The sequence below is a fragment of the Nannospalax galili genome, unplaced genomic scaffold, assembly GCF_000622305.1.
Source record: "Nannospalax galili isolate Female #2095 unplaced genomic scaffold, S.galili_v1.0 scaffold873, whole genome shotgun sequence".
NCBI classification, from domain to species: domain Eukaryota; kingdom Metazoa; phylum Chordata; class Mammalia; order Rodentia; family Spalacidae; genus Nannospalax; species Nannospalax galili.
In genome coordinates this window covers 3,325,255-3,347,906 of record NW_008334005.1, presented here as the reverse complement: position 1 = coordinate 3,347,906, position 22,652 = coordinate 3,325,255, and the positions used below count along the sequence as shown (strand labels likewise).

Sequence of the window (22,652 nt, the reverse complement as noted above, 5' to 3'; positions counted from 1 at the left end):
AGAGTCAAATAAGAGTCCATTGAGATGGTGATAGCCATGAAAAACTCATGGAGGAAGGCAATTGATTTTTGAAGTAGGAAATAAAGCCGTCTTCACATAAACAAGTTATGTGACGAATTAGAGAGTGATGTCAACAAGGAGTAAGCAGGGTTCCTAAGTTCTTTTAACTTTAGAAAAAATCTTTAAGATGAAGCCGGGCATGATGGGGCATGCCTTTCATCCCAGCACTTGGGAGGCAGAGGCAGGTGGACCGCTGTGAGTTCAAGGCCAGCCTGGTCTACATAGTGAGTTCCAGGACAGCTGGGACTACAAGGAAATCCTGTCCAAAAAAAAAAAAAAAAATTTTTAAGTTTTTCCTCCCGGGAGATTTTTAAAAAAAAAAAAAAAAATCTTTAAGATGTTCCTCACTGGAGAGTATTTAAAAATAAAACAATTAAACTAAATAATCTCCAAAGGATTGGCCAGGAAGAGGCAATGATTTGTTCAAGACTTTGTGGACACATCTTAATGTTCTCCTGTAGCTTGATGGTAATTCTCAGGAAAACACTCCTAGAGATTAAAAACAAACCAAGATACTATGAGAAGACTGTTTTAACTCAACCACAAAGCTTATAATTAGCTAATAAGAAACCAAATATTAATAGATATATGTCATGTTGTAATGGGGGCTGCTTAGGGTCATTTCTATAACATTAGTAAATTTACCTAACACAGTGGAGGCTCAAAAATATTACTGAACACATGAATGAGTGGATATTAATAGTTAAAAATGGAAGTTCATCAGAAATTATATGGTGAACAGATACAAAAATCATGGTTGAGAATGTGACGTGGTTACTAAGGCACCTATCTGGCTAAAGTAGACATGGGGCATGTTACTTTTCTGGTTCAAATACCTGTAAATGGTTGATAGAAAATTTCAAAAGCTTTACCAGATCAACAAGAATTTAGCTTTGAAAGGATTTGGAAAAAGTCTCACCTCTGTGACAGAATACCAGACAGAAATAACTTAAGAGAGAAACGATTTATTTTGACTGATTGTTTAAGAGGGTACACTCAATCACTGAAGGGAAGGAAAGGTGGTTAAGAGTTTATAGCATGATTTTTTCACATCTCAAGGGACTAGGCTTATATCTCCAAGGACAGGGAAGCAAAAAGCTCATAAAGGATCTGGGGCCAGGCTGTAACCTATAAGGCTTACCCCCCATAGCCTATTTCTCACTGTTAGGTCCCACCTCTTAGAGTTTTCATAACCTCTCAAAGTAAGAGTAACAGCTAGAGAGAAAGTGTTTGAATACAGGAGACTATGGAGGAGCATTTCACACATAAACTGTGGGGACCTAAAGGTCCCACCTTGCGTAGGTCTGAAAGGAAGTTACTGGGGGCACGGTCTGGCTTGCTTTGAAAGTCTGAAGAATACTTTCACACTGCTGAGGAGTGCATGATCAGCATGTGACCATCCTTAAGATACACCCTCGGGGGGATTTCCAGGTGCCTTTATAAGTTCTGTAATACCTGTAATAAATGAGTCCCTGCTTGACTAGACTCCTTGTTGTGTTTGAGTGTCCCTGGTCCTGGGGGCGGTGTGGGCTGGCAAATGGCATGCTTACTCATCCCCAATCATCACTGCCCGGGGGTCACTGGTTCAAACCCCTGGCAGCTGGCGCCCAACGTGGGGCTCGAAGGAAGGTGAAAAGAAAAGAAAGAAAGAAGAAAAACGGATTTGGGCCAATCAGAGGAAGTTCGGGGTAAGCAAGACCCGAAATATGGGTAACAAAATTAATAAGCTTGAGGACCTGGTGCTTAAAGCTCTGAGAGATATGCTTAAAAGCAGGGGATTGGATTTGTCAGATCCCGTAGCTCAAAAGGTTTGGGCAGAGGAAGAGCCCTAAGCCCTCGGCACCACCTCCTGATGAGCCTTCAGAAACCCATGGGAATCATGGGAAGGGTTTGAGGAAGAATGCAGAAATGCAACAAAAGTGAAACCAAAAGTGGCCAAAGTAACAAGCGGCACCTCGGGTGTGCCCTGGCCAGCTTCAGAGCCTCCCGGGCAGAAGGGTGGGGTGGAGCGGAGAGCTCAGGGTCAGCGGAGAAAGCTGCCTACCCTACCTGCCTTGAACTAATGCGTGAGTGGGTCAGGGGCTTGCATGAAAGCCGGGTGGGGGACTGCCCCCCGGCCAGTGACCAGTGTGGGTCAGGGGCTCCTGTGAAAGCCAGGTGGGGTACTGCCCTGGTGACCAGTGGCCAGGCGCATTTTAAAAAAATTACAAAGAAAACCCCTTTGGTGGTGCGATGCAACTGGCTCTGGGACAGCTGAAAAGGCTCAGGGGAAGGTGGCTCTGGGAGGGGCCCTGCCCCTTCAGTTCTGCAGGTGGCCAGAGAACCACCCTGCACCCCAGTGCTACAGCCCCGCCGGCAGCAGCACTCGCCGAATCCCAGGCCGAGGGAGTCCTTAGTAAAGCCTTCAAAGTTTTCACTGACTGGGGCAGATGTGGAGAAACCAAAAAACACCTCAATTCAAGGAACTCATGGCCATTGCTTTCTGACAGTATTCAGACACTCCTTAAAGAGAGAGAAGCCCCTATTTTCTTACAGCATCATAGGGGGCACCAAGGATTGCTTGGGCTTTTATCCCAAGGCAATGCAGAGGCAGACAAGAGGGCTTACAGGTACCGCCTCTGCAACAGCCAGGAGCCAGGGGTAAACCCCAGGGGACTCAAGCCCAATTCCTTGTGGCAGACGGATGTCACACACTATGCTCCTTTTGGAAAGATTAAGTATATTTTTGTGTCCATTGACACATTCTCACATGCCTGTTGGGCTACCACTCATTCAGGAGAGAAGTCTAAACATGCTCAGTCTCATTTTCTCCAGTGCTTTGCTATGTTGGGATTTCCCCAAAGAATTAAAACTGATAATGGACCATGTTTTGTGAGTAAAAATTTACAAGATTTCTGCTCACTTTGGGGAATTCAACACAATACAGTAATTCCCTACAATCCCCAAGGTCAAGCCATTATAGAACACAACCATCAAAACCTAAAAAAATTCAATTACAAAAACAAAAAGGGGGAATAGCCCCCACCAACAGTTGGGTATGGCCTTATTCACCATTAATGCTCTTAATTTTCAAAAAAATCTGTTGGAATCCCGGTTTCAGAAGCATTGGGGATGACAGGAGCAGAGACCTGAGGTACGGGTAAGATGGAAGGACCTCATTATGGGGCAATGGAAAGGACTGGATCGGTTGCTAACCATGTGTCGAGGCTTTGGGTGTGTCTACCCTACAGGAGATTCAAACCCCATATGGGTGCCTACGAAAAACCTTAAATGGGTAGGCCAGGATCCGACTGACTAGAATGACGGTCCATGGACAATAATTCATGAGACAAAATTCCTCTACTTATATCCAGCTGAGATGAAGGACCCAGTTCCTTGACTTCATTGTCAGTCAGTGTCTTTGACAACTGGCTGATTGGCTAAAAGGTACATGGTCTCAGAAGTATTTCAACTTGTCCTACACCATGACTTGCTTTGTTTCTCTTGATAATGCTTATCTTTAAGTGTCTTTACCAGATAATTCAGTGACAGAGGACCCTTGGAACTGCCACAGCCCACCTCCTCATGATTATGGACTCCACCAGGACCCCCTCTGTTTGCCCAGGCTTGGCTAACCAAGTTAGGCAGAGACTAAGACTGTCATGGGCTGGATTTACCCACGTGGCTGCCCTTAATCATGATGCATTTTTAGCCAAAGACGGGTAAGATGTCCCATGACAAGTACTCCTAAGACAGGACATGCACATGGCCAGGTGCATGATCCAATGATGGGCAAGGCTTGATCAGAGGTGACACAACCTAAGACAGGCAAAACTGCATAATATTAGAGGAAGGAGATAGCCATCTCTCCTCAGGGAGCTGCCTATGAGGTGGTTAACCAGTGAAATAAAGTCAGTCCGGTCTTAAAATAAAAATAAAAAGGGGGATATGTGGGGACCTAAAGAACCCACCTTGCATAGTCCGAAGGGAAGTTACTGGGGGCGTGGTCTGGCTTGCTTTGAAAGTCTGAAGAATACTTCCACACTGCTGAGGAGTGCATGATCAGCACGTGACCATCTTTAAGATACACCCTTGGGGGTCGGATTTCCAAGTGCCTTTATAAGCTCTGTAATACCTGTAATAAATGAGTCCCTGCTTGACTAGACTCCCCGTTGCATCTGAGTCCCCCTGGTACTGGGTGTGGCATGGGCTGGTGAATGGCGTGCTTACTCATATCCAATCGTCACTGCCCTGGGGTCTCTGGTTCGAACGCCTGGCAATAAACCATAACATTCTACCCCTGACTCTCACAGACTCATGACCATTTCATATAATAAAGTGCAGCTAATCCAAATTCCACAGTTCCCATAGTCTTCAATAGTCAAGCTATTCAAAAGTCCAAAGACTCTTCTGAGACTAATGGTAGTCCCTTAACTGTGAACTCCTGTAAAAAAAGCAAGTTATATACTTCCAGTATATAATAGCACAGAAAAAATACTTCCATTCTGGAAGGAAAGAATAGGAAAAGACTGGACCAAAGCAAGACTGAAGTCTGGGAGGCCAGTCCCTACAACCCTACAGCCTCATTTCCAGCATCTGGAGTTCATGATGGCATCACCTAGCCTCTAACAGGCTTGAGTAGCCCTTCCCCTATAGCTCTGCTGCCAGCAGTAAATGTGACCTTTCTCTTAGACAAGCCCCAGTGAATACCTGCAGTTTTCCACAGTGGAAATGCCACATTCTGGATTATCTTCAATATCCTCATATCTCCACCCCAACTAACTTCACCTTTGCTGCACCTTCACAGCTCACTCTGTAACTCCAAGCCGGGAATCTGACACTGCTACACATGTGTAGCCTAAATGGATTTCTGGAATCTTGGTGTAAGCCTCTATGACTTGATAACTTTATTTTCATAGATTTCATGTATTATTTTTATTTTATGTGTATGAGTGTTTTGCCTGCATGTGTGTAAGTACACCCATGTCATGCAATACCCATGGAGGTCAGAAGAAGGCATCGGATGCCCTGGAGTTCTGGACAGTTAGCCACCATGTGGGTGCTGGGAATTGAACTGGGTCCTCTGGAAGAGCAGTAAATGCTCTTAACTGCTGAACCATCTCTCCAGCCCTGACTCTATAACTTTCATATTTGCATTCTGAAAAAAACAGCACTAAAAGGCCAATGATGCCAAGTTCTATTATAAACTCAAGACATAGCCTTGCCCACATGGATCGTATTTTTAGAGGCCTCTGTACGCATTTGTTGCTGAACTAGAAAAACATTTCCCTAGATGGCAGTTTTTCTGCAGAGCACCTTGGAGGCTCTGTGTTATCAGGCAAGACTCAATCTTATCTGGCACTCTTTTTCCAAATGAACATTTTTCAATTCAATTTTCAGTTTTATACCCTTGAGCCCTTAATGTGTGGGGTTTTGCCCTCAAGGTATTATTCTTACTGTTCTGATGCAAAATGCACAACTTCTCTTTAATGATATTAACCTCGTTAACAATTGAACGTTCTGCTTTATCCTTACCAGCACTGGTTGTATCCTTAACCAAGTTAACTCCTTTCCTCCCAAACTGCACATGTTCACCTGTTTCGCTCCACTTTCTGGTTTCTCTCATTGCAGTAGTATCTAAAAGCCTTGAGCAAGCAGCAAGCACGCTGTAGATTAAATGCTATGTTGTCTTGAAATTTCTTCTGCCTGCCAAACAAATAACTTTACTACTTTTGAATTCTAGTTCATTCAAATTTTCAGGTAGAAGGCAAAATGTTGCTAGATGATTTTTAACATAAATGGCTTCTGCCTCAATTCCTGATAACAACCTTTATTCCCTTCTGAAATACTGTGAGCATAATCTTTTTTAATTTATTTTTTAAGTTATGTTTGTATGTATGTGTCTGTGTATAGGCATGTGCACTTGAGTGAGGGTGTGTCCGTGGAGGCTACAAGGGTTGGATCCCCTAGAGCTGGACTTACAATCATTTGTGAACACCCTGGCATGGGTGCTGGGAACCAATCTCATGTCCTCTATAAGAGCAGTGTTCACCCTTAATGCACAAGGCCCACTTCTTAGAACTCACTTTCTGTAGTTAGGCCTTACCTCCTAAAATTTATACAGTCTTCCAAAACAACACCACCATCTGGGAACACAGTGTTTAAGTACATAAGCCTGGGAGGGACATTTCACATTTAAACCATAATAATCATTACACAGAAACCAATGAAACAAATCCTTGTCTAGAAAATTACTGACTGAGAGAAAGTATATCAATCACAATGATAATGTATATGTAGAAAATTTTTTGGAAACAGGTGATAAAAAAACTTCTTAAGGATAATATTCCATTATAGTTGCCACTGAAATATCACTTCACTTTATGAGGGCCAGAGTTAGGACTCTGAATTAATTATGGTAATTCTGAAGTATTTATGCAGAAGAAAGCCTGTGTGTATGAATAAGTAAGTGTCTCTTAGTAATATTTTCTGATGAATAAATCAGTTAAAATTGGAATCTGTGTCCTCTGGTAATTTCTTCTAAGCCTTCTTTCCTGCAAAATCCCTTTTCAAAATTAACACACCTAGAAGATATTCATTAAACATTTGTTGAATGGATGAATTTTGATGTGACATTGAGATAATACTGTAAGTTTAGTATTATTATGAAGTAATATCTAACACTTACTTTTCATAAGCAAATGTTTTGCAATGATTACAGAACTGCAAAGAAATCTAATGCTTGGTAGAAATTACAAAGATAGACTTGCTGTGGGTTAGGATTATACTTCATGTATTCCAAAGTCTCAGCTGTTTTAAAAAGTATCATACCTCATCCAATTAGGGCTCAGGGACCATTGTAAAAGAGGGAATAGAAAGATTTTAAGAGCCAATGGTAGATGACGACAGAGTTTTCTAGGATTCTGGGAGTTTGGTCATGAACTCACAAGAATGGTGACAGGATGGATGCATAAGACCCATACAAACTCAAAGCAGACAAAAATCCAGTATAGAACTGGAAAAATGGGATGGGCAGTAGGTCTCAACCTTAGCCAAGGAACTATTGTCAGCTGGTAGGCGGACCAGGCCCTGGTGGATGAACTCACATCGAGGGATATCTGGAGACACAAACTTGGCTTGATGGACCTTAAGATATATGACAGAATGCATGAAATCCTGTCGGGTGGGGGGACTAATGAGGGTACAAGAAGGGGAGGGCGTCTAAATATGATCAAAATCTGTTGTAGGAAATGCAAAAAATTCAGTAAAAGTATATATTGAATATATATGTATGTATCATAAATGCAACCTGTATAATGTATGCTAAACTATGGAACTACGGAAGAGGTCAGTCTCCTGTTAGATGAGAATACATGAAATAATTTATTAAGAAGGCTGTGGATAATAGAAGAAAACAGCCTCATGAAAATGGTACATGCAGAATAAATGTGGTACTGTTAAGAAAACACTGGAATACTAAATACTAAAATACTCTTTGAGTCTTGGAAGAATTTATTTCAGCATCACATCAAAAAATGTCAATGTTTCTAAGTAATCATTTCTATAATACATCATTAATTAGGCAATATTAGTGAATTATATCAATCAATTTGAGGCAACTAAACATTGCATCGATGTACATGAACTCCACAGTATTTTGGCGTTTCATTCCTGATATCTTTAAGTCAAAATCAGCTGTTCTAAGGCCATAGCTCATTGCTACATTTAATACGGACAGAATACAAGACTGAACACATGTAGAGCCAGCTTTACAGTAGAGTTTTAACATCTTAGTGTGACAGCAAATTAAACAATTTTAGAGTCGAACTCCTATGCGTCTATACAATAGGATGCTCTCTCTCATCTTTCAGAATGAGAAAGCTGAGATCCAATGATAAGTCTGTGGCCCGAGGTCACAGTCAACAAAGAACAGAAAACTGTTTGTTCCCAGACACCGAATCCCTGATTCCAAGTTCCTTCTGGTACACGATGACTCTTCCGAAGTATAAGAAGAAAAATAAGGAAAAAAAGAAGCAAGAAAGCACTGGGACAAATATTAATACTGTCCTTTAAATTTGAACATTAAAGTCTTTGATTTCTTATGGTATTTTTAAAATGTTCTATTTATCATTTTTAGTTTATGTGTACGAGTGTATTGCCTGCATGTGTGTAAGTGCACCTGTGTCATGCGATGCTCGTGGCATTCAGAGAGAGCATTGTAGTCCCACTGGAACTACAGCCATGGACGCTTGTTAGCTGCCATGTCAGTGCTGGAAATCAAACCCAGGTCCTCTACAAGAGCAGCCAATGCTCTTAACCAACGAGCCATCTCTCGAGTCCTTTTTTGTTTGATGTTTTTGTTTTGGTCTTTTTGAGACATGGTCTCCTGTAGCCCCAGCTGGCCTGGAACTCGCTATGTAGACCAGGCTGGCCTTGAACTCACAGAGATCCACCTGCCTCTGCCTCCCAAGTGTTGAGAGTAAAGGCATGCACGCCCAGCTCTATTTTTCTTACGACACTTTAATGAAGCTTTGTGTAAAGAGACTAATGTTTGGAGATCAGAATTTTGTTTTAACTATTTATTCTGAAAATTTTCAATTAGAAAGAATAATGTAATAAAACTGTCATATACCCATCATATAATTTTGAAGCAAATCTAAGGATTATATTCATAAGTATATTATAATGTGTCCATAGATGGAACTACGCACTGTTATCACACCAAAAGAATTGCTAGTGATCCTTTAATGTCACTGCCAAAGTGAATGCTCAAATTATGAATTATCCAATGTATATCCAAATTTTTATTTTTAGACATTTTTGGATGAAAAACAATCTAAGTTCAATTAAATTAATGAAAATAAAGGGTAGCAAAATGTTAGAGATATTAAAGTCATACTACAGTCTGCTGTTCATTTACATTATAAAAAATGGGAGAAATTTGCAGCATTGTGGAGACTTGAAAACAAAATCATTACTTTGGTACTCACATTAAGTGATCCAGTTTTAATGAGCACTTTAATAGAGATGAATTTGTAATGAAAATGCAGTGGCCAAGTGGACAGCAATGTTTATATGCCATGGGGTACTGAATTATCAATTACATCCATACATTCAAATGACCCTCAACAAGGAGTCATGTAGGTATATAAAACTGATGCTACCCTGCCATGGCATGAAAGTATTATTCTAAGCTATACCTGGGGTCATATAGGGAAGAATGCAGCAGAAACTCTATAGGGAAACCTGCTGGCCTGGAATCAAGGGACTGAGATTCCAGTGTTGGCTCATTCAGAATCTAGATGTGTATAAACCTGCTAAACTCTGGGTGCTAGGTTCATTTACTGGTGTAAAAAAAAAAAAAAAAGAGTAGCCAAGATGACCTCCAGAGTCTTTTGCATACTTAATAATCAGAGGTTATAAATATTGATTTAGCTTCAAGGGTATCCTTTCATTGTGTTGTTAAATGTTGATGTCCCTCACCTGCCACACATTTTCTGAAGAACAAAATCCAATTGCTACTTCTCATTAGATTTTGTCTAATGATGGGTCTTTATGACTATGTAGGTTGTACTTCAGAGGGCAGCACTGGGGGGCAATAGCAATCAGAGGCCCAGAAGTTGATGACAGCCAGGAATGGCTAAGAACTAACCCTACTTCATTTCCTATATCACACTGAGATACACTAGCATTTTCTGTAGGGTGGTAACATTTTGCACATGAAAGTATAACATGCTTAAATTTGTTTCAAATGGTGAATAATTTTATATTTAAATTTTATAGATTAAAATTTTTAAATAGCAATAGTCATTTTTTACACAGAATTTCAAATTTGACTAGGTATCCTATATGGCAATCCTAACGCTCTGATTTCAACATGAAAATACACACACATACTGATTGTCAATTTCTAATGAATTGAAGATGGTTGGTCACAAAGGCAGGAACAGGGAAATCAAAGAGCATCACTGCAGGTGATAGTGAAGCTGGCTGGGACCAGTGGGGGCATCAAGAAGGTAAAGAGAGATGGTTGTATTCTGTAAAACATTTCTGATGGTAGGGAAAATGTGAATTTCTAGGAGCACTGATGTAGGATGTGTGAGGATTTAACCTTCATTTCAAAGACGAGAAAATTGACCAAGTATGGTAGTGCATACCTCAATCCCAGCATTTGGGAGGCAGAGGCAGACGGATCTCTGAGATCAGGGCCAGCCTGGTCTATACAGCAAGTTCTAGGCCAGGTGGAGCTACAGGGAGACCATGTATGAGATAGAGAGGAGAGGGAGAGAGAGAGAGAGAGAGAGAGAGAGAGAGAGAGAGAGAGAGAGACAGAGAGAGAGAGAGACAGAGAGAGAGAGAGAGAGAGAGAGAGAGAAAGGGTTAGCTAACACAGGAAAAATAAGTAATAGAAGGGGAATTAAAAATCCAGATCAGCCTAGCTTTAAAATACATACTTTTTTTCATTCCATTTTCATTTTTCCCTAAGCACATTTGGGGAAACCCATTTAAATTTTCTTTAAATATGCAATGAAACTTCAGCAAATTTGAATGTTAGAAGACCACCTATTCAGCCAGGGTAATGTCTCGAGGTAAGGCAGATACTGAAATTTTAGAAGGCTTCCTCTCATGCCCCAAACACCCTTTAAAATGGTTATTAATTTCTAAGGCAATAAATAAAAGCTTATATAGCCTGTATTCTAGCTGAATCCAAAAAGACAAACTTAAATAAAAATATAATAGAAACAAAGGACACCGCCCTATTGATGGTTAAACACAAGAAAATAGGAAATGTACTCACCTATTTTTTAATGAGTAGAGGAGATAAAGCTACTTATGTTGAGAGATGTCAAAAGGTAATAGAAACACAGCGAAGACTTGGAAGATTCTTCTAGAAATTATTAAGCACTTTGAAAATGTGTATTATTGGTCCATTATATTTGTGCTCCCTTTAAACATTTCAGGCTTTCTTTCCTTGGACAATCATGGCCACTTGCCTATGTGGACCTTAACTTGAGCTACCTCCATGCTCTCAGGTAAAAACAAAAGATTCAGTGGAAAGAGAAAAAATAAAAAGAAAGCAGACACATATCGCCTACATGGCTGAGTTAGCCAGAAATTGTTTTAAAAGAAAAGAGATGTATATTTTTGAACTTCTGTGAGGAAGCACTGATTTAAGATATGATTAAGTAAAGATGAAAAATCTAGAAAAGTGCTTCAACTGACACAAGGGAGGAGATTTCAGTTTGGAGAATTATAAGTAGTGGTCATCATTTGACAGAGCCATTCAAAAATGTTGGTTACTGCCCCCCAGCCTAGAAGGAGCCCTGAGCCCAGAATGTCACTTAATACTATGGCCTGGAAGTATAGGGAAAGAGTGGAGAACAGGCTCGGTTATAAATGTATGCAAGGACACATTTGCCAGGATACAGGACTCATGGCAATGTGAGGACACTAGGCATAGCTGGAAGTGAACAACAGTAAAGAAACCCAAAGGTACATTGTGAGTCAGCATCCTAAGCAAGAATTTCAGAAACTGAACAGAAGGGGCAGAGGATTTGATGGGAAGGCATGGTGGAGCATTGGAAAAGTTTAGGGAGGAATGATTAGTTTGGGTTTGTAATTATTCTAAAGTAAAGAGGACTGATAGATGAAATGGAGAGGAAGGCAAGGGGAGGAAGGGAATAAATGAAGAGGAATGAGGGAAGGAAGGAATGAGGGAGGGAGGAAGGCATGGAATAGGAAAGGAGTCAGAGATCCAGGGAGGGAGGGAAGGAAGGTAGCATGCTCATTACCACTAGTTACCACTGTTCTACTAGGGCAGTAAAGAGAGGGTCTGTCTAGAAATTATAGGGAACCCCAAGAGTGGACAACAGGGAGGAAAGGGACAGGCTCAGTTGAAAAAGCTGGGATTCCAGTATATTCTGTGACATGGAACTGTTCGGGTGGCAGCTAGGATTCCAGGTTTGATGAACATGAAAAGGATGAAGAAACAATAGCCATTAGATGTAAGTAGAGATCGCCAGGAAGACTGTGAGAAATGAGAAGAGCAGTAGCAAAGCCTATAATACTGAAAAGGAAGCTGTAGATGGAGTTCCCAGAGAGGTAAGAAGAGTGTCAGGAGAGAAAACCATGGTGGTGATGTAAGAGTAGCAAATAGTCCCATAAGTTTAACTGGTCGAGAATATAAAACCTCTAGTCTATCTGATGGAAGACTCACCTTTCCAGGTTCACTGGTCAATCATTTGGTCATAGGAACACCCCTAGAAGGCAGGTTCACCTTAAGTCATGCTAAATAGATAGGTGGAGTATATAGAGAGTTAATGAGACAGTGAATTTTTCTTGCCTGGAATCCTGCCTACCAGAGCAGAGCTTCAGGTCCCAGTAACAGACATGTAGGTCTCTGTAAGGTTTCCTGCTTTTCTGAAGAATCCAAAAAAGTATAATCTCTCCTTTTCTTCTTCATATCCCTTTTCTAAACATGCTGTCTTTAATTCTCTGGGCTGTCCCAGTATCTTGTATTTCTTTACTTTTTCTCTAAAGCGTCCCCCAGCCATGTGGCTGCCAGTCAGTCACGTGTCTGACCTCCATGCAGGCTCTAAACCTGCATGGTTTCATCCCCTCCGCCCCCCATTCGCCTCCTCAAGGCAGCTGGCAAGATTACCAGCTTGCCTGCCCTGAGGATTTTTTTCTTAAAATTCTAATAAAATTGTCCTAAATCTTCCATTTGGGTCCATTCTTAAATTATTTTATCAATGAATGAGACAAAGAACCCTCTAGGGGCTCCTCTTTCTCCCCATTTCAGTGAGAGAAAGCTCTACCATTCAGAGGAGAAAACTTTGAGGCCACCTAGCAATGCTCTTCTAATTTCTGAACTTACCTGAAACACAGTAAATACATGTTCAAGGGCATTCAGTTTATTATTACTATAATGTATTTTTATTACATTCCTTCTGTATCTGATCTCATTTCACCTATTAGTCTCTGTTTACTTTGTTTATGGTACCCTTGGAATATATAAGAAAGAAAAATGAAGTACATTCAACATTAGTGAGTGATTCTCATTTTTCAGGAAATCAGTTGTGTAACTTCTTTCATTACTCAGAATTAGTCATATTTTATTGTATAATGTGAGCCAAATAAATTAAAAAGAGCATTAGAATCAAATCCCATGGCATGCTTGGTAATTTCCAAGTATGCCCAAGGTACTTCGACATATGGAATAGTAATTGTAACAAAGACTGTTACTCCTGTCTAGGAAAAGTACTGTGTCTTGAAATTTTAAGTAAAATAAGTATTTTGTAAATGAAAGAGTAAGATAGAGAAAGAAATGTTTGAAAAAGAGGAAGTACATAAAAAGAGATGGAGATCCCTGGATAATTTTATAATAAATGTGTCTCTAGGGTTTGGTGAGATGGAAGGGAAAAGGTAGGAACTAAATTGGTAAGAAAACAACAGCAAAAATTTCCAGACACTGGCATTTCAGATTACCAGTTGGGATTCTGGGGCCATGTGGTTATGAGAAGACTCATGTCAGCCCTTGGGATAAGGATTATAAAGAAGATTCACTCACCTTCTTCAAAAACACTCTGAGCAAGCAAGTCAATCTAGGATGGTGTGCAAAGGGGAAGCCAGTGGCACACAGAAGTGAGACATGCAGAGCTCTATGTGATACACAAAAATGCTTGTGCGTTCCTGGCTTCTTCCAAGACATCATACTCATTGATGCTCTTGCTTTGTGTTGATTTTCTTTGTGATAGTATGTGCAACACTAAAAGATAAATGTACAGTTTAGTGGAATTAAGTATATGTGCACTATCATTAAACTATTAAAAAAAACTTGACTCTATATATCTACTAAAGAGTAACTCTTGAGGCCACAGAGATGAGTCAGTGGATAAAGATACTGGTCGTCCAGTCAGATCTTGAGTCTGATCCCTGGAACCCACAAGGTAGAAGGAGAAAACTGACTCTTGCAAATTTTCTCTGACCTCTATATGTATGTGAATTCACTTGCACAAACATATACATAATAAATTAATTAATTAATAAAGAAAATAAAAATTAAAAAAAAGTACCTCCTTAATCCTCTCATCCCTCCAGCTCCTGGAAGCCACCATTTAACTTTCTATCATTATGGATTTAATGACTTTAGAGAATTCATATAAATTGGAAGATACAATATTTGTTATATTAAGCCAGTTTATTTGGCTTAATATTTAAGATTTGTCCATGTTGCTGCCTATATCAGAGTTTCATTCCTTTTTAGGACTGAATCATAGTCTATAGCACATTTGTCCATTCATCTTTGCGAATGAAAAGTTTCCAAAAAAATTCTCCATCTTGGACTGAACTTCCCATAAGGCTGACCACCTGATTAGCATTTCAATGACTGTGCAGAATTTGGAATGTTGCAGATTTAGAGCCTCTTTAAAAGTTATCTTGGGACTGGTTTAGCCCGTAAATTGCCCCTCTTTGCTCACCTCTGTTTCTGACTTCCCTTCCTGTAACTAACAATGTATTAGCTTAATAAAGACAGACACAGTTCCCACTAACCAAAAGGCTAAGAATATCCAGATTGCATCTGAGACCTATAGTAAAATTCCCCACTTTGTTATGACTCACCTACTGAATGTACCCACCAATATGTTTGAAAAGTGCCTTGATTTATGACTTTTCCTCGTTGTGCTACTATAAAATTTTCATGACACTGGGAGTGGTGGCACATGCCTTTAATCCTAGCAGAGGCGGGCAGCTCCCTGTGAGATCAAGGCCAGCCTAGTCTACATAATGAGTTCCAGGTGGGCTGGGGCTATGGGAGACCCTATCAAAAAATAAAAAATCATGAAACTGTTACCACGTTGGAACATGGAATTCAGAGTAACCTGAATCTATGTTTCTGGGCAATGGTCACTCAAATTTAGGTCTAGAAATAAACCATCTCTTCTCCATCTTGAATGAGAGTTATGCTTTTGCGTTATCATCTTTCCTTGGACAATGGACATTTTGGGCTGTTTCCATTTTTGAAGTTTTTGAAGAATGCTGCGGTGAACACTGGTACCTGTTCATGGAAGCCACTTTAAAGAATAGCCAAGGTGCTTTTTAAATCTTGACTTGTTGGGCATAGCTGCTTGTTCCTTCCTTTCTAAGATACTGAGAAAATCTTATTTTTAGGTATATTTAAGCTAAAACTTTGTGTTTATACAGGTGATATACCGAGGATTCCTATACCAGATGCATGGTGACCACATGACTAATCGTATAATTTATACCTAGACTACATTTAAGAGTCTAGGTTATTAAAATTTAAAAATTTTTTTAAATTTATTTTAATTTGTCTATTGAATTTTTGTGTGTTTTATACAGAATATCTCAGAAAATCTTAATCATCTTTATACCCCATCCCCACCAGCACCCTCCCAAAGCCCCACACTGGAACCCATATACTCTGTCATCCATATTAAGGCCCAATGTGCCAAGTCAGTGGCCCCAGATGTTCCTCAGTGCAATTCCATTCACTGAGATCTAGTCAACCAATCTAGAGTCCCTTGTTTTAGGAAGGTCAGCTCTTCCTCACCCAGCAGTAGTCAGCTGCCAATGTTTCCTCAGCTAAGACAGGAGTCAGCTATTCATTTCCCCAGTTCTATGATGGATTTTTGTCTGCCTGAGTTTGCGTGGGACATTTGTATGCCAACACTGTTGTCATAGAATCGTATAAGCAGGGTCACAGGAGCTTGTAGGACTCTATTTCTATATGGTCATTCACCTACTCACTGGCTCTTACAATCTTTCTGCTCCCTCTTCCAAGATGGTCCCGGAGCCCTTTGTGGGTGAAGTTTAATATAGGAGTCCTGTCCAAGGACCAGTTTAATCTCTACACTTTGGCCATTTGTGAACTTTTGTGTTCCTGGCCCTCTGTTGCATGAGGGATCTTCATTTGAGAATTGAGAGATTCATTAGTGCCATCTTCATTACCCCTGTTCTATGTTCCATGCACTTTAGGTATAGAGGTTGCATTGTAGATGTTTTGTTTAGGCCTGGGCAATTCATAGACATTGTCTGTGTGTGACCAGTTGTGGTACTTGGTAATGTCTTTGATGAGTGGTGACTAGGATATTTGTATGCAAATATAAGGATACATATTTTTTACAAAGCAAGAAATTACATTAGTCTAGGGATGTGATAGTCTTGAGGTTTTCTATAAGATCTATGACCTCTCCAGCTATGTGTATTTGGTTATGTTTACAGTGCCACACTTGAGTTTTGGCACAGCATATGACATTGGTGCAGTAATGCACTTTTATTTGAGGGCAATCAACAGCTACCTAATTGGGTTATTAAAATTTTTTATACACTGTGTTCAAGGGCTAGAGGCAAAACTGAATGTAAAGAGTAATTTGACAGGCCTGGCCACTTTGACTCATGTTTTTTTAAAGACTACCAACTGTTCATGTTCCTTTTTTTTTTTTTAAAAAAAAATCTAATTGTTATTTGCCATTGTGTTGATACAAACCCTTTGAACAGTCCCAAATATAACCAGAAACCAACACTCACTCTTTCAGATGTTAAGTAGGAAGCCCCCCAAATGAGATGGAATTAATACTCTTACAAATCCCATTGATTTGTATGCCACTATTCAAAATGAGATTACCAGGATGGCCATTTTAAATTTAAATAAAAGCTGCCTTAGATGGAGTAATTTACTCTCCACCCTCACATTTGTAATCAATAGGGAACTCTGACTGCATCTGATTTTTCACATTTTTCAGCTAAGTCAGGAATCCTAATGCAAAAATCTGCTCAGTTATGTGGATTTGTGAACTGTCTAGAGGGTTCTGGGTCCATTAACCAAAGGATAGATTACCAAGAGACACAAATGTAATGTTTTTTGTCTCCCACTGAGACAGTTTTGCTTCAATATTATTCATGTGATTTCAAGAAAAGTAGTTACTGTTTTCTTTAGGTTCACACCTGGACATTTATAAACAGCAAGGTATTCTCTTGGTATTATTTCAAAATTCTAAAGCAAAATTAATTACACATGCACTTTTAAAACTCTAGATTCTGGAGCTGGCAAAGAGAGCATTTTAGAATTTATTCATTTAAAATCCCAGAGTGGATGATCATAATTCAGTCTATTATTTATGCATAGTGTAAAGGGCTGTAAGGCCTGTGGTCAAGGAATAAACCTGTCATATAAAGACACCTGCTCTTGACTGAGACAAGACATCAAGTATCACCCCTGTCCCTTCACCCTGGTGCTGCAGACTGCTAGCATAGATCAAGGATTTCCAAAACCTGCTTGATAAACATAATCCTACTTTGTTGTTTAATTTCTGTCTTTACACATGACTATGGGTGTGTTTGCGTGTGTGTATATGTGTGTGTGTGTGTGTGTGTGTGTATTTGTAGAAGTCAAAGAACAGTTTTAAGTGTCATTCTTAGGAATGCTGTCCACTTCCTTTGAGACACAGTCTCTTATTGACCCCAAGCTCACCAATTAGATTAGACAGGCTGGCCAAGGACCTCCAGGAATCCTCCCCAGTGCTGAAATTACAACTACATGTCACCATACTTGAAAATTTTCTGGGGGGTCAAACTCGAGTCTTCATACTTATAAGGCAAGCACTTTACCAACGGGTCTCTCTCCCCATCCCCTAAATGGATTTTGTTTTATGTGCTGGATAAAATAGCTGGAGGTGCTGGATACTAAACTCAGGGCTTTGCACAAACTAGACAGATACTCTACCACCGAGCCACATTCCTGTGATGGCTTATTTCAATTGTCAACAAGATTGGATTGAGAAACCCCCTAGGGCATTTTAATGAGGCATGCCTTTGGGTATGCCTGTAAGCTTGTTTCCAGAGAGGTTTAACTAAGGAGGGGAGACCCACCCTGAGTGTGGGCAGTGCTACCCCATGGGCTGGAGTCCCAGACTGACTAAGAAGAGAAAAAGAAGAAAGCAAGCTGAGCATTGGAAATCCTGTCCTCTGTTTCTCAGTAGACACCATGGACCAAGGCACTCCTGCCCATTATGATGGACTGCCTGACTCTGAACAGTGAGCCAAAACAAACCCTTCTTACGTTAAAGTGCTTTTTATCAGGTATTTTATCACAGAGCTGAGGAAAATAACTATAAAGCCCACCAAAGTCCCTGAACTTCAGTAAGATCCATTGTTGGACTTATACCAATCAGAACTATGGGACTACTGAAACAAATGAGCTGATATTTTTGTAATTAAGAATTGTCAAATGAGGTGTTGTTGGGAATGCTGAGTGGCATATAGTGCTTTAAAAAAATAATGCTTATGCCATTGCCTGTAACATAGAGGTTAAGAACAACAGAATCACTCATAAATCAGCCCTTTGTCTGCACACACAGCATACAAATCTAACTAATGTTCTTAAGGAAATTTTGCTCCTGGCCCAAGCTATAACCGAGCATTTTAGGCCTTATATGAAATATTAATGGCTTTCCTTTTTCTTTCTCTCTTTTGATTCTTTTCTGCTCCGATCCTGGCCATCTTTTCTCTTTAAAGGGTAAAACAAAGTCACTCTGTCCTTTTCTCTGACTCATATGTCCTCACCAACACCTGAGGCAATGAAAAAAGATGAAGAAGTGACAGTATCTGGTCCCAGTGTTTCTCACTACATTGTTGGTAATATTTAGTAGCTCAGACACAGCTTTAACTCTTCCTTGTCCTTTTGCAGCCCTGAGAACAGCTGTGATCTGACCCCTTACACCAACGCATGCAGCTTATTTGGAGCTAGAATTTCAAGGGCCTCTGGAGACAGGAAAGAGCTCTGCTTTCTTCAAACAGTTACTGGATAGGAGCTACTTTGATTTTTTAACATTCACTCATCCATTCATTTTTTTCAGGGGTATGCTAGCACCTAATTTACAGGAATCCTGTGACCTTGTTAAGCTGATTCTAGCTTCAAATTGGCCAGCGGTAAAAGGGTGGAAATTCAAAGAAGGTTTAAATCCTCCTCATCCCCCATTTCAAGTTAGCTCCTAAAATCCAAGACATTACTGCACTTATTCTTCCAATATTTATTGAATACCTACTGTGTACTAAGTTCTGTGATGTGTGGCTAGGATACAAAATAACAGAAATCTAGTGATAAGATAAGCAATAAATAATGCTTCCCACTCTCCCTCCCCCCAAAAAATGAAAAGGCAGAAGAAAGAGATGATATAACGGGATAAAATGAGGGACAAGCCTCTCCTAAAGGCAGCAGACTATCATGGGTTGGAGGGCAGTGTCTGAAGTCAGACAGTCTAGGGTTTAATTCTGAGATCTATGACATACAATATATGGTATATGGCATATGTGTACTAGTGGTATGTCTTTGAGAACATGAACATTCTTAAACCTTGCTCTGGATAAAATGTCTAACTTCAGAACCTGGAATATGTTTTGACCAACTCCAAAGAATGTTAGCTGCCATTGTTGTTGTTGTTGTTGTTGTTATTATTACTTCTGTTCTTGTTTGCTTTCATATTGCTGTGACAAAACACTATGACCAATATCACTTTGGGGAGGAAAGGGTTTATTTGGCTTCCATCTACTGGGTTACAGTTCATCACCGATGAAGAACAAGGTAGGAACTCAGGGCAGGAACCTGAGGCAGGAGCTGAAGCACAGATCATAGAGGAGTGCTGTTTACTGATTTGTTCCTCTGGCCTGTGCTCAACCTGCTTTCTTATACAATACAGGACCACCTGGTGGCACCACTGATAGTGGACTAGACTCTCTTACATCACTCAACAATCAAGAAAATACTCCACATACACGGCCATAGGTCAGTACAATGGAGGCAATTCTTTAATTGAGGCTCCCTCAACCTGGGCGTGTCAAGTTGAAAACAAAAGCTATCCATCACGATTACCTAAAGAAGTAACATTTAAGATAATACCCTTTTCCTTGGGTGCACCACCAAAAGTTCTCTTGTCATCATGGGCCACCACCCCATCCAGTGTTAATGGTACTGTAAGAAGAAGCCATACCTTATGTCTTGCTTCTGCTGAGGTGCTCCTGATGCCTAGATTCGCATTTTTGATTTAGGATGGAAGAGGTAAAAGTTGATGAATTCCCACTCTGTGGCCACATGGTGTCTGATGAGTATGAGCAGCTCTCCTCTGAAGCTCTGGAGGTGGCCTGTATTTGTGCTAACAAATACAAAGTGAAGAGTTGTGGCAAAGATGGCTTCCATATTCGAGTGAGGCTCCATACCTTTCACATCATCCGAATCAACAAGATGTTGTCCTGTGCTGGGGCTGACAGGCTTCAGACAGGTATGTGGGGTGGTGCCTTTGGGAAGCCTTGGGGCACAGTGGCCAGGGTTCACATTGGCCAGGTCATCATGTCCATTCGAACCAAGTTGTAGAATAAGGAACATGTGGTTGCTGCTCTGCGTAGAGCCAAGTTCATCCCTGACCCCTAGAAGATTCACATCTCAGAGAAGTGGGGCTTCACCAAGTTTAACACAGATGAATTGAAGACATGGTGACTGAGAAGTGCCTCATTCATGATGGCTGTGGGGTCAAATGTATTCCCAACCATGGTCCCCTGGACAAGTGGTGAGCCCTCCACTCCTAAGGACTCCCTTTACACTGAGTCCTATGCCCTACCGAGTCATGGGTTCCCTAATAAAAATCTCACTTGCAGTGAAAAAGAAAAGATAATACTTAGACTATATCAAATGTAAGCCTCATAAAGAATCAGGGGAAGATTGTTTTCCATGCCAAAGAACAATGCCTTTGAGTTAAAAGTGTTACTGGTTCAAGAACTATGAGACGTTCTGGATGACTGAAAAGTTATATATAAGGAAGGAAAGGATTTCTTAAAATAAAGTGAAAGGGACAGGCTAGGAAGAGGTCATCTGGGCCGCTATGGGCACAGGAACAAAGCCACATTTCATTCTACATGCAACTGGAAGTCTGTAAGCGATTCAACCCAGGGGTGATATTAATCAATTCATAGCTTTAACTGCTCTCTTCATCTAGTGTGGTGATAAATGGGTTAAAAAAAAGGAAAATCAGATGCAGATAAGAGTGGACTGCAGTCATTCATATGAGAGATGATGGCATTTTGCATGTCTGGGTGACAAGGGAAATAATTGAACAGACTTTGGATATATTTTCAAGATAAAGTCAATTGAATGTGGTCATGAAGTAGATAAGAATATGGTAGGCTGCATTTTCTTATGATGTCCATAATCCTTCATGTTCCACATATTTTTCACTAAATAGGATCCCGGAAATCTTCCATCTATAAGTTCAACCTCTCTTTAATCATTGTGATTGAGATGTTCCAGCCAATTGGAGTCTGGCATAAATGATATGATGCAAGACTTTAAGGTTCAACTACAGAGTTCAGACCTTAGACTAACTTGAATAGTGTTCTACAAAAATTCACATCTGCCCGAACCTCAGCATGGGGTGTTATTTAGAAATAACTTTTTTTCAGTTGTAAATAATTGAAATGACAATGTACTGAATTAAGACAAATTGTAATTCCAATATGTCTTGTGTGTTTATAAGACAGAAAGACACAGAGACAGAGTTATATCCACAGGGAAGAGGCCCATGTGATAATAAAGACAGATATTGAAAAGATGCAGCCACAAGCTAAATAATCCTGGTCATTACCAGGAAACCAGCAGAAGCTGGAAACTTCATCTCTGGAACCTTTAGAGGGAATACAGTCTTGCCAACATTTTGATTTCAGACTTCTGGTCTTCAGAACTGAGAATAAATAAATGTTTTCAAGCCATCAGTTTGTTGTATTTTGTAAGAGCAATCTAGGAAACTCATGTATACTTTGTTATACTATTCAGCAGAAGGTCAAAATCCACATATAACAAATAAAGCTACTCTTAGTCCACCATGCAGTAAGGAATCCTTGCCATGGAGAGACCACACACAGGAGCTGCTTCAGTAAATAACTCTCTCTCTCTCTCTCTCTCTCTCTCTCTCTCTCTCTCTCTCTCTCTCTCTCTCTCTCTGAGGACCAGACTGATAGGAAACACTGATGGCCAGACTATGACTGGAGACACCTCAAGATCATTCTAGCTCCAGATGTCAAGTTGTTCCTCCAGCTGCTGACTCCTCTCAGCACAAACCCTAAAAACGGTGAACCAATAAAGCCATCAGTGGTGTACCCTGTCTAAATTCCTGACCTGCAGAAACTTTAAATATAATAAAAGAATATTTTCTGCCCTTAAATTTCAAAATGCTTTCCCATGCAGTAACAGCAAGTGGAACTAGAAATTAGGTTACCAGAATGGAGTGCTTCCATACCAAAATCTTTTTTTTTTTTTTCTGATTTAATTTCTTTTTTTAATTTTAATTTTTAATTGAATTTTTGTGTCTTTCATACAGAAAATCACATTTATACCCCTTTCCCAGCACCTCCACTTCCACTGGAGTTCATACATCTGTCATTTGTACTAAGGCCTACCATGTAAGGTTAGTGTCCCCAGATGTCCCTCAGTGCAAGTTCATCCACTCGGATCTAGTCAGCCTATCTAGAGTCCCTTCCTTTAAGAAGATCAGCTCTTCCTCATCCAGCAGTAATCAGCTGCCAATAGTTTTTTGACTAAGATTGGG

General features: G+C 40.2%; 1 protein-coding gene and 1 pseudogene across 5 annotated transcripts in view; one reads left to right on the top strand and one right to left on the bottom strand.

Annotated features, from left to right (window-relative positions):
* Positions 1-22,652, bottom strand: part of Ntng1 (netrin G1) — a 403,317-nt gene that overhangs the window by 333,819 nt on the left and 46,846 nt on the right. The window lies entirely within an intron of this gene.
* LOC103730712 lies at positions 19,998-20,640 on the top strand (annotated as a pseudogene).